This window comes from Tupaia chinensis, unplaced genomic scaffold, assembly GCF_000334495.1.
Source record: "Tupaia chinensis unplaced genomic scaffold, TupChi_1.0 Scaffold141293_1, whole genome shotgun sequence".
NCBI lineage: Eukaryota > Metazoa > Chordata > Mammalia > Scandentia > Tupaiidae > Tupaia > Tupaia belangeri.
In genome coordinates, this window is record NW_006201156.1 from 133,102 (window position 1) to 145,915 (window position 12,814).

General features: G+C 48.7%; 1 protein-coding gene and 1 non-coding gene across 2 annotated transcripts in view; both read left to right on the top strand.

The window, feature by feature from the left end:
- The first annotated feature begins 6,631 nt into the window (after positions 1 to 6,631).
- Positions 6,632 to 6,693, top strand: LOC114005020 (U7 small nuclear RNA). The gene has a single exon (XR_003546961.1). It is a non-coding gene; the product is annotated as a U7 small nuclear RNA (small nuclear RNA).
- Positions 6,694 to 10,550: 3,857 nt separating this feature from the next.
- Positions 10,551 to 12,814, top strand: part of ARID3B (AT-rich interaction domain 3B) — a 62,015-nt gene continuing 59,751 nt past the window's right edge. Inside the window, exon 1 of the mRNA XM_027766161.1 lies at positions 10,551 to 10,800. The gene's annotated coding sequence lies outside the window, so the exon portion shown is untranslated. The remainder of the gene's footprint in view (positions 10,801 to 12,814) is intronic.

Sequence of the window (12,814 nt, forward strand, 5' to 3'; positions counted from 1 at the left end):
GGTGAAGACAAGGCGGTCCATCACAGCTCAGCCTCACCAGGACAAACGTGTAGTGCCCTCTGGTGGACAGTGGTGGCACTGGAGCCAGGCCAGTCAAGATCCCCCCACTTAACTACCTGCCCCTGCCGGGATCTCAGGCAGGAATTACCCTGAGTCTTAATTGTTCTCCCTGCTTCTGCTCCTGTCCACCAGAACGCTCTTTAAGACCTTCCTCAGATCATGTTACTCTGTGCTCGGAACTCAGGGTAACTCCTTTCTCACTGTGGTCTCCACGGTGCTCCCCCGACCCCTTCCCCTCACTCTCTGCTCTGCCACGCTGGGCTGCTCGCTGTGCCTGTGTAGTGCATCTTCGCGTTTGCTGTCTGCCTGGCCTGGAATGCATGGTTACTCTATTTTCTTCATATCTGTGCTTGAATGTCATCGGGTCACCTTGTCATCCTGAATAGACAGACAGCCCTCCTCCCAGCATTCTATATCCCCCCAACTGGATTCATTTTTAGTAATGCCATTTTGGTGTTTTTGTTTGTTCATTTGTTTGGTTTTTTTTGTTTTGTTTTGTTTTTGGAGAGGTTTTTGCTACAGGGTGCATGTGCTCACCAGAAAGAGAGAGAGAGACAGAAAGTGAGAAATCACCCCAGGGGGGATGGCCACGCCGCAATCCCTTCTCCTCCATTCTCCTCTCAGGATCTTGGGCACGCACGCACACACACCTGGTGTGAATTTAAGCCACTGGGTCCAGGATTCGAACCGCAGTCGACTACATAGGAGTCCAGAGTCCAGTGACATAGCCATTATGCCATCTACTGGTCCCACCATTTGTTTTTTTAAATTTGCCAGAGGTCACCTGTACTCACCAGAGTGAGACAGAGAGACAGAGACAGAGAGTGTATGAGGGAAAGTGAGGACCGCCCCCTACCACAGCATGGTCATGGTGCAATCCCTTCTCCACTTCTCTCTCCTTTCAGGATTTTGGGCACACAGGCACAAGCACCCAGCATGTTTTTCAAGCCACCAGGCCCAGGACTCGAACCACACAGTTAGCCATGTGGGATCTAGCCACCTTAACCACCACGCCACAGACTGGCCCTTCGCTATAGCGTTTAATACACTCTGACATGTCTATTTATTTCCTTACTCGTTTTATGCAACAAGCAAATATATATATACACACACACACACACACACCCAAGTATAAATATACACATAAATTATTGTTTTTCAGAAGTTTATTTACTCATCTCTTCTATGACAGAGTCTGGGGGGCACTCCCAAGAGGGTCCTCACGCCGCGACCTGCTCCCCAGTCTCTACCCGCCCAGATCATGGGCAGCTGCGTACATGTCCAGTGTGTCCAGGGAAGTCTCAGGACGAACTGGGACCTTCTCAGGCCAATCCAGTTGCATTACTGCTGCCACTCTGCCCGGACCCTCGTTTGTTTATTACCTGTCTCTTCCTGCTACAGTGTAAACTTCAGAAAAGGAGGAACCTTGTCTCTCTGGTTTGCAGTTGTGTCCCCAGCATCTAGAATATACCCAGCATATAGCAGGTGCTCAAAAATATGTGCTAGGTAAATGAATGATTGAAGACCTGAACAGTGAGCAGGTGTTACATGGCCACATACTCTTAAATGGCTTAAGGCCCATAAAAGCATTTTACACTATTTTTGCTATTTTTTCTGTCAGTTTAAAAATATTTCAAAATAGAGAGGAGAAAAAATCTTGTTTTATCCACTGATCTAATGCGCTGGACAGGAGACATAAAACGAAACTGCACATGTGCGATTCGAGTTTACCGTTACGTGTGCCTGTGTACATAATTCAGTACGGAATCATTTTAAACTCCCAGAGGAAGGATCTGATGTAATTCTGGAGAGAAAGGAGCATCAGTCATGGAAAGCCAACCTGTGATCACGCATATCAGTAGCCCACGTTCCCCAGGCTCGTGTAGTTTTGAATGTGCCCCCGGAGATGCTGAGATAGAATTTGGAGTGCAAGTGTGTACACCGGTAGGACTGTGGCACGGTGGCCTAACAGCATGAACTTCAGTGAGACAGGCCTGGGCTCACCTGCCAGCTCTACCACTTCTGTTATGGAACTTGGTCTCGGGCAGGTGACTACTCCTCTAAGCATTCATTTTTGCGACCATAAAGTAAGGATTAAATGATAATGAAGTACTTAGTTAACAGGTACTGTAATTTTTCCTTAATATGTTTTTATTTACCAAAGAAAACAAAAGTTAAATATAAAGGTAAGACATTTATCCTAACTGTCTTTATTGTTAAAATGGGAGATTGTTTTTCGAAAGATTAAACCTGGCCGGCCCCATCACGTAGCAATTAATCCTGCAGAGAAGAAGCCAGGATACTGCATGACTGACCAGGGTTCAAGTCTGGGCCCCAGTGGCTTGAAAAACGCTGGCACACACATGTGCCCAGCTAGATAGCTGGGGTGGAGAACTGGAGGAAGAGGGATTACAGAATGACCACACGCCCCTGGGGCGCTGCTGTCTGTCTGTCTGTCTCTCCCTCTCATGTATACACATGTGCCCTCTGGCATTTTTTAAAAAAGAGATTAAATTATCATTCAGTGTTTTTCAGATGTCGCTTAGCAGGGAGGCCAGAGGAGGTGTGTACTGACCAGAGACTCAAAGACAGAAGGAGGGACGGGAGAAAGCACCCCTCACTGGTGTGGGGTTACATCACCATCCCTTTTTGTCCATTTCTCTATCCTGTTGGGATTTGAAGCACACACACCTGGTGTGTTTTTCAAACTACTGGGTCTGGGACTCAAACCATGCAGTCAACCATGGGAGATCCAGTCCCATTAACCACTTGTTCACGGGCTGGACCCAGAATGTTCTTGTTTTTACGTACTTCTCTAAAACTTGCTAGTTTGTCTTTAAATCGAACTGCTGATAATCTTCTCATGCATGTGGAATTTTACTGACGTCATTCTCTCTAATGGCTATATCCAGTTTTTGGTCACTACTATTTTTTTTTTTTAAGAGGTTTTTGCCGTAGGATGCGTGCACTTGCTAGAGAGAGAGAAATGGAGACGGTGAGAGGAGAAGTGAGAGATCCCCGCCTGTGGGGGTGGCCCTGCCACAGTCCCTTCATCTCCATTCTCCTCCTGGGATCTTAGGCATGCACACACATGTGCCTGGCGTGAATTTCAAGCCACAGGGTTCAGAACTTGAAAGCGGTCAGCACGTGGGCATCCAGTGATGTAACCTGCACCATCTGCTGGCCCCAGTCACTATTCATTTTTAATAAGGAGAAATTCCTCAAATCTTGTGCTTATATGTTCGAATTCAACCCCCGAGGAGGATAGCCACACCACAATCCCTTCTCCTCCATTCTCTTTCTTTTAGGGTTTGTGGGTGCACATGCGTAAGTGCCCAGCATGGTCTTTAAGCTGCCAGGCCCAGGATCCAGCCACCTTCATCTCTGTGCTACCTGCTGGTCCCTAAGGCTAGATTTATATCAGGGCAGATCCTGTATTGTAGGCTTAAGGAATTCGGCCACTGCAGATGTCGTAGTTACTATTCAAGCAGACAGCACAGAGGCTCCCTTGCTGTTCGGACGGAGGAGGGGAGGGATTGTGGAAGCTTGCACAAATGTAAACACCATTCTCCTAGCACTTGGATTCCAGACGTGAGACTGGAGGCCGAGCTGTCCATATTAGGGCATGGCTGGTGTTTGATGCCTACTGTGTTAAGCTAAGTATTTTGTCTCTTTTTGGGAGTGGGTAGAGGGCTCTAGAAGGGAATTGGCTAGTAAATATTAGGTCAGTTAGTTTTATAACCACTCTGTTCTAACATAATCTCAGTACTACTGTAAGCGTTATAAAATCAAACTTTTTTTTCAAGAATTATTTTATTTAACTTTCTATCGCTTTTTAAAATTTGACCAGAGAGGGACAGAGCGAGAGAGAGAGAGAAGGAAAGTGAGAAAGCTAGCCTCTAGGTGTGGGACTGGAACTGTGGTTGGCCATGTGGGAGTCCAGCACCCTCAATCACCACGCCACCTGCTGGCCCCATAAAATCAAATGTTCATGTTAATTGGAAACTGAAAATCCAGCTCAGTTTTTGTTTTCGCTAAAGGGCTCATGTGCTCATGGTGGGGGAGCCTCCCATGGAAAACGGTCACACTATAATCCCTTCTCTACCTTTCCTTTCTTTTGGGATTTTGGGCATGCACACACACACCCCCAATGTATTTTTCAAGCCTCTAGGTCTGGGACTTGAACCATATGGTTGATTGTGTGGGATCCAGTGTCTTAACCACTAAGGAAAAGAGCTGGCCTCCATGCTGTTTTTTGTTTTTGTTTTTAGGAATTATTTATTTAATTTTTATTTATTTCTTCATGTATTTAAATTTCATCAGAGAGAAATACACACACACACAGAGGGGAAGTGAGAAAGCAAGCCACCGGGTCTAGGACTCGGACTGTGGTTGGCCATGTGGGAGTGTCCAGCACCCTGAACGTCATGCCACCTACTGGCCCCCAGGCTCAGTTTTTAAAGGAGAGGTTTGCAAATCAGATTCTCACATGAGGTTAGGTGTTATTCCCTGAAACGGAATTTCTCTGAAAATGGGAGATTGTTTTTCAAAAGATTAAACCTGGCTGGCCCCATCGCGTTAATCCTGCAGAGAGGAAGCCAGCGTGGGTTTGAGTCTGGGCCCCAGTGACTTGAAAACACTGGCACACACGTGTGCCCATGATCCATGAGGTTCCAAATCAGATCCTCAGATGAGGTTATCTGTCATTCCCTGAGACCCCAGCAAAGTTAAGAATCTGAGTTGAGACTGGTCTGCACCTATGCTTTCACCACGTGCTCTTGCCACGAAGCTGTCTGTGAAGGCTCGGGCACAGCCAGCCTTTTTAACCTGTCTGACTCTGGATATATTTCACCTTGGTAAAATTTCAGGAGCTCCCATTATGCCGTACAGAGCTTTTACTTTATTGTATTTTATTTTTATTTTTATTTTTTTTTATATTTTTTATTTTTGAGAGATTTTCACTGTAGGGCGCGTGCGCTCGCCAGACAGACAGAGAGAGACATAGAGACAGAAAGCGAGAAATCACCCCCCAGGGGGGATGGCCACGCCGCAATCCCTTCTCCTCCATTCTCCTCTCGGGATCTTGGGCACGCACGCACACGCGCCCGGCGTGAGTTTTAAGCCACCGGGTCCGGGACACGAACCGCGGTCGACTACGTGGGAATCCAGCGACATAGCCATTACGCTAACTGCTGGTTCCCTCTTTTTGAGAGGTTTTTGCTATCGTGCACATGCGCTCACCAGAAAGAGAGAGACAGACAGAGAGAAATCACCCCCGGGGGAGATAGCCATGCTGCAATCCTTTCTCCTCCATTCTCTTCTCGGGATCTTCAGCATGCATGCATAGGTGCCCGGCATGAGTTTAAACCACTGGGTCTGGGACTCAAACCACAGTCAACTACATGGGAGTCCAGCAACATAGCCATTATGCCAACTGCTGGTCCCAATACAGAGCTTCTTTAGCTAAGAATCAGGAATAAACGAACCTGAGCCGCAGCAGGAACAGTTCTGTGATATGTGCTGTGTCCAGCATGGAAGCCATGATGGACCCAAAGCCCACACGGCTCAAACCAGCCAAAGCAAGTGCTCCCACTGGGGTCTCGGAAAGCGCTTTTCCACTGGCGATTCTCCAGAACACCTTGCATGTGCTGAATTCATTTTCCCACAATACTTGTACAGTGTCCTCCGTGACTTGTCTATACTTTTTTCCTGCTAAAATGGGCAGATTAACGAGAGAGTCCCAGCCAACCTTGACAACAGGAAATGTGTATCACTGTCTTTGATAACCCCGCACTCACTGGTGCTCAGAAATAAAGAGTCCCGGTGGATGTACGCCCCGCAAGCCTATGCAGGTGTCCGGGGGCATATTTACACAAACCGAGTGGCCGTGATCCTCCTATGCCAGTCAGGCTCGCTGCCATGCCCTCTCCATTCAGTTCCCCGACATTGGATGGCATCTGGCTTGTCACAGCTCTGTTGGGCAGAGGATCAGATGGCTCCCAGAGCCTGGATCGGAGGCACAGGCCTGTGACCAGATGCCTGCTTCTAAGGCAGATGGCTTGAGCTGCTTCCTGCTCCCTGTCACTCTGGCAGTCTGTGGGACTGCTGAGCACCAGGCCACCACAGAAGCCTGGATGGAACTCTGCAATGATGGCTTTCAGTTAAGTGTCAAGGAGAGCGAAACGATCCAGTATTTTCAGAGGTGAGTCACTCGGGTTGACCTTTTTGCCTGTCTTAAAGGCCGACTTCTTTTATTCTCAGGGAAGAGAAAGAACAAGACAGTGAAGCTGCTCATTAGAATGTTGGCAGGTCCTAATCCCAGGCTTGGAAAGGCCTTTGCAGTGAGAACAGTGCCAGGGAATGTGACAGGAGAGCAGCTACCTCTGGGGAATGCTGGCCGGTCTGCCCGCTGCCAGGAGGCCTCAGTAACAAGGTGCTGGCATGGCCCAGCATGGAGTGGCTAGTGGGGGCTGAAGTGTCACCAAACCCAGGTCACCAGACACTAAATGCCAGCAGTCTCACTGAAGATACAGTTCTGGCTGGCCCCATAGTGCAAGGGTTAAGCACTGTGTACCATTACAGCTCTTTTAGAATTTGTCTAGGAGGTTTTCTGGTTTTTACCAGAAAGCCTAGAAAAAAAAAAAAAAAAGGATAAGCAGTGTGCATTGGGAGCTAGATCCCACGTAGCCAACTGCAGTTCAAATCCCAGCCCCGTTGGCTTAGAAAACCTGCTGGGCACATATGCATGCTGACCCAAAATCCTGACAGGAAGGAAGGATGGCAGAACAGGGCTTGCAGCCTGACCATGCAGCGGCCTTTCTCTAACCAGCACACGTGCCCCCTGGCGATTAAGGATGAAATATAGCTCTGTGAAAGGCAACCCAAGACACGACCTGGGGGGGCACACCCCCTGTTCCTAGGAAAACGCACTGGAAGCCCCCTCCAGCGGCATGGCCCAGCTGCCTCCACACACTAGTGAGTGCCCCAGGAATGTGTCAACTTGCGCCCCCTCTCTGGACCGCCTCTGTCACCTTTCTGTAAACACATTAATGCCACTTACTTAGCAGAACTTTACCCATGCTGATGGGGCCCCTGGACTGCCTAGGGCCTTGGTCTCAGGACAAGAAGCGGTCTTAGTCATCACGCTACATTTAATTTTCCATTTTCTGTGCCACAGTGAAAGGCACAGTAGCTACAGCGCAGCCCTTTCCTGCCTTCCTGGGGTAACAAATCCTGAGAGACCAATTCAAGTTAAAAGTATACTCACTGTTAATTTTGGTGGGAAAACATTTCATATATTGCCAGAGTCCTAAAATGAACCCCCCCACCCCCCCACCCTGGTCACACTGAAACACTAAATCTCATGAAGAGAGACATGATTGGGCCAGTAGGTGGTGTGGTCGTTAAGGTGCTGGATTCCCACGTGGCCAAGCACGATTTGAGTCCTCAACCCAGTAGCTTCAAAATCCCAAAGAAAAATGGAGGAGAAGGGATTGCTGTGTGGTTATCCCCCTGGGGGTAATTTCTCACTTTCCCTCTCTCTCTCTGTCTCTGTCTCTGACAAACACATACAACTTATAGCAAGGGGGGAAAAGACCTGATTATATCAATCAAAAGATTAATATAATGTAAAAGATCTTGGCAGTCATAAACAAACCAAAGGCACTGTCCCTCCCTTGCTGTGACGACTTAACATTATTCTTCTCCAATATGACTGTTTGTCGTTTGTTAGCTTTTATGCACTTTACGCTGAAGACTAAATTCATACTAAAGCATGCATTAAAAAATGATACTCAGTATTTATACAATCAACCTTTATTTTTAGAAAAGTAGCAAGACCGAGGAAAGCTATGCAAATGGCACTACCTTTGCTGAACAAGCTGAGGTAGCAAGACGTGATGAGTAAGGCCCCACACACATTTTTGCAGTAATTGAGAGGAACTGAGAAATGGGACGGGAGAGCCTAAGTGACAGGCCGCTGTGTGAAGGTGACGACTGGGGCCCCTCTTTTCAGCCGCTCTAAGACGTACAGCAAACATTCATTATGATAGAGGCAAAGAAAAGCCCTGAGTATCGGTTATCTTTCATTGCAAACAAACCACCTCAGAACGTACTAGGCTAACTCAAAAACAACAAACATTGTTTCCCACCTGTCTGTGGGTTTGCTGAGGTGTTTTTCCAGTCGGGGCCAGCCGAGCGGGGCTGGGATGGAGTAGAATGTCCCTACTCACTTGTCTGATGGCTGCAGGCCCACAGCCCTCTGTGTGGCAGTTGGCCAGGAGTCAGATGGGGTGATGACTATGCATCCCATCATCCATCAGATGAACCTGGAGGTTTACATGCTGGTGAAAAAGTCCCCGACAGCAAGAGAGCAAACCCAGTCGTAATCACTCCTTGCATCCTACAGACCTAAGCAAGTCACATGGCCGGCCCTAGACTGGGGGAATGGAGAAATAGACTCTACCTCTCCTTCTCATTCCTCTCTCTCTTCTTTTTCTTCCAAGACAAGGTCTCACTGTGTCACAATCCACCTGCTTCAGCCTGGCAGGTAGCTGGGAGCACTGGCATGTGCCCTGTGCCTGGCTTTCAGATGGCCTCACTCTTGCCCAGGCCAGCCTGCATTTGCAGTCCCCCCACCTCAGCCTCCCAGGTCACTGGGGTATAGGCGCACCCACTGTCCCAGCTTTTTTAGGTTGGGTGGGAACAGAACCTGGGCCTCCCATGTCTCAGCAGCATGTGCCAACGCAGCTGGGCCAAGACGCACTGCTGAGGGCTAGGGCTGAGAAACGGCTGTTTTCATGGATGCCCCATGCTTTGGGAGCCGAAGCAAAGACGGCACACAGATGGGTGCACAGGTCAGGGTTTAGCCATTTAGACTTCAGGGCACCCCACGTTTCTGCAATGGGGCGCTCTTTCAGCTCCTGAGGTCCTCTTAATAGGCCACTTTCCTGGCCCTCTATGACACCCTGAGACCCTGAGGCAAAGTGATAAAACCAAAGAGGGAGGCAGGAGGCTAGATCTTCCCAGGCCCTTGTAGACCAACCTCACAGAGGAATTTAGGCCTAGATCCCAAGAGCAACGGGAAGCCATAGAGTGGAAGATTTTGTTTGGTTTTGTTTTTTAATTGGCAAAGGGTGTTGGCACTCACCAGAGGCAAAAAGGATGAGGAGAAAGCAATCCCCCAAATGGGGTGTAGTAACTCTGCTCCATTCTCCATTTCTCCATCCTGTCAGCATCTGGGGCACCAGGCATACGTGGCTGGTGTTTTTCATGCCACCAGGACTAGGTGTTGAACTATGGTCAGCTATGTGGGATCTGGCTTCCTTAACCACTAGGCCGTGGGGCTGGCCCACCACTGAACATTTGAAGAAGGAGAAAAATCAGGTCACTTGGGCTGATGATAACCTAGAAGTTTTGCCAGGAGAGGGGGGCTGGCAGGTGACGTGGTGGTTAAGGGCACTGGACCCTCACATGGCCGACTGCAGTTTGAGTCCTGGACCTGGTGGCTTGCTTTCTCTCTCTCTGTCCCTCTCTAGTCAAATTTAAATAAATCAATAAAGTTAAATAAAATAATTCTTTAAAAATTTTTTTCTTAAAGAAAGTTTTGCCAGGAGAAAAAAGTGAGATATGTCTTCAGGCACAGAACATGGCATCAAGGGAAAGCGTGTGCTGTTTTTTAAGCAAAAGATGTGTGAAACTGGGGTCTGCTGAACACTGAAGGGCGGATGGGATCTGCAGGAGGTTAAGGGAGATCCCTGAGAATTGAGAAGAGGAACTTGGGCACGAATGCAAAGTCTGGCTTTTAAGGGAAAAACTTCATACAATAAAATTGACTATTTTTGTTTTATACAGTTGCTTAAATTTTAACACATACGTAGATTCATGGAACGACTGCCACAGTCCTGATTCAGACAGCTCCATCACCCCCAAACCTGCCTTTCCCCGTCCCTTTATGATCTACTCTACCTCTTTGTGGCTCCTGGCGGTCGCTGACTTACTCTCCATCAGCGTAGTTCTACTGTTTTCCGAAGTGTCATTTCAGACGGCTGGTTTCATTTGGCTTGTCTCTACTGCCACTGCGACATTGCGATGCCAGGTTGTGCCGTATCAATACTCCATCCCTTTCTGGTGCAGAGTAAACTTCTCTGGGGTCTGTTGGTGACGATGTCCCCCAGGTCGATAAGTGGTACCACTGTTGGATCAGTTACTTGAACCAAAGACCTTGGGATCATCCTTCACTGTCTTCTCTCACCCATACAACCAATCCATCTGCAAATCCTGGTGCCTCCACTTGCAAAATCTGTCTGGAATCTGACCACTTTTTACCACATTCACTACCTCTATCTAGTTTGGGCCATCCACCATCATCTATGAGGGTTAGTGCCTCCACTTTTGCCGCTGGGCCCCCATAATCTATTCTTCATACAACTGGAATGATCTTTGTAAAGACTTAAATCTTATCAAGTCTCTCTTCCGCTCCACAGTCTGGTGGTTTCAGCGGTGGTTGGCGAAGCTGTGTTGCCATGGCCACGTGAGGACCTGCATGATTGGCCCCTGCCTACCTCTCCGGTCTCATCTACCACTCCCCCTTCACTCTCTCTGCCTCAGCCACGGCGGTCTCCTTGGTACACCTGCTGTAAGCCAAGCACGCTTCGGCAGAGCATCTGAATCTGTTATCTCCTCTGCCTGGAACGCCCGCCCTCTAGACGGCCACGTGCCTCACATCTGTGCTCCTTATCGGTGAGTCCTCCTGCCGACATCTAACATGGCAGCTACCTGACACCACGTCTAGCCCTGCTTCTGCTTCGTTCTTCCTAGCACATACCCGACACTACATGTCTGTGTTCCGCATTCCAAACTCGAGGGCAGGGGATTTGTTTTGTCCACCTCTCAATAAACACCTAGACGGCCACCTGGCCTTCACATAATGGGAGATCAATGAATATTTTTGATTGGGTAAATGATATGGAAGGGAGGACAGGATGGAACACATGTAAGATTTCCAAAGGTCAGGTCTGTGGCACAGTGGTATGTGCTGCTCGAGAGAAGCCAGATCCCACAGGGTGACCCAGCCTAAAGCACACTGGGAACGAGTGCTAGGGCCCGAGACCAAATGGAAGGGGGTGGCGGCATGACCAGGCCCATGGAGGGTGCCCATCTCGTTCTTCCCATGGGTGTGCACACACATTCTCGTGAATAAAGAAAACAACTTTTTTTTTTTTTTAAAGCAGATTTGTAGGAGCCAGCAGATGGCTTGGTGGTTGAGGTCTGGATCTCACATGGCTGACTATAGTCTGAGTCCTGGACTCAGCAGCTTGAGAATCATGCCAGGTGTGTGTGCACACATGCCCAAAAATCCCAAGAAGAGAATGGAAGAGAAGGGACTGTGGCATGGCCATCTCCCCCGGGGGAAAATTTCTCACTTTGCCTCTCTCTGGTGAGTGTATGCACCCTATGTGCCCCCCCCCAAAAAAAAAAGTACACTTCTAGATTTCAGGACATTCTATACTTTCTGCACTTATTTATTAAGGCAAGGCTAGAAAAATAAAGTGAAATTTCCAGGCACAGTTCAGAGTCCATTTAGGTTGATAGTTACTAAAGAAGGAATGCCAGTTGGCTTAGCAGGGCAGTTTTCTACAAGCATGGAAAAGCATGAGTGCATCTCGGCTGGGGAGGTGTGGCTGAGGAAAGGGAGTGTCGTGGCAGGATTAGAGTAAGGGCAGGGCTGGCTGTAATACTCCTGAATGGAAGATAGATAAGGGCGGAAGTGAAGAGTGGAAGGGGTTAATGGGTAGGAGACAGATTAGAGGCTTTCAACAGATTGGAGGTTCTGATAAAGTGAAGGAAAAAAGTACTAAAATTCTCAGTCAAGCTTAAGACAGCAGTCTGTGGTTGAACAGGGGAATGTTGGAATTACTGATTCGTGACACCATTTCTGGTGACAAGTTTTGACTGGGACTGGGAGGATGATGTATAATAATTAAAGTTGCTAAAGAGGGGCCAGCAGGTGGTGTGGTGATTGAGGTGCTGGACTCCCACATGGCTGACAATGGTTTGAGCCCCAAACTTGGTGGTTCGTTTTCTGTCCCTCGCACGCGTGCCCTATAGCATATTTTAAAAAATAATAATGATAAATAAAACACATTTTTTTAAAAAAATAAATAAAGTCGCTAGAGATGAGGCCCGATGTGGCATGGGTTGTCCACGTCGACTGAAATGACCAGGAAATGGTCAGAAGTGGTTAGGACAAGGAGCTGGGTGCACGGGTCGAAGATGACGTCCACAGAGGTGGTTAGTAGATTGCAAAGTCAGAGGGGGCGTCCCGCGGCAAAGCCTTTACGAGAAGTGCCAGTACTCGGCTCCAGAGTTGGAAATTGCGAAGTGAAGATACTAATGCAGTCGATGAGAAGGGCTTCCAGAGGATGGCATCCTCAGGGCACAGCCAGTCTCCGTCCTAGTGAATCCGAGAAGCTGAGTACGAAGCGGGAATCCATGAGGACGGGTTTGAACGCGGCAGAGGGCGGGGCCGAAGCAGCGCAAGTCCCTAATGCCGCCAGTGGCTCTTTACCTTCCTCCCAACCTACCGCCCGCGTCGCACCGAGCTCGTTTCAACTCCCCGCGGCAGCGCCCGCACCGGAACTCCTCCGTATTCGCGCCTTCCCATTGGCTGAAGCTTTCGCCCGCTTCCGCCCACAACTCGGCGGGGCGGGGCGGCGCCTGAGAGTCACTTCCGCCTCGCCCCTCCCATCCTTCC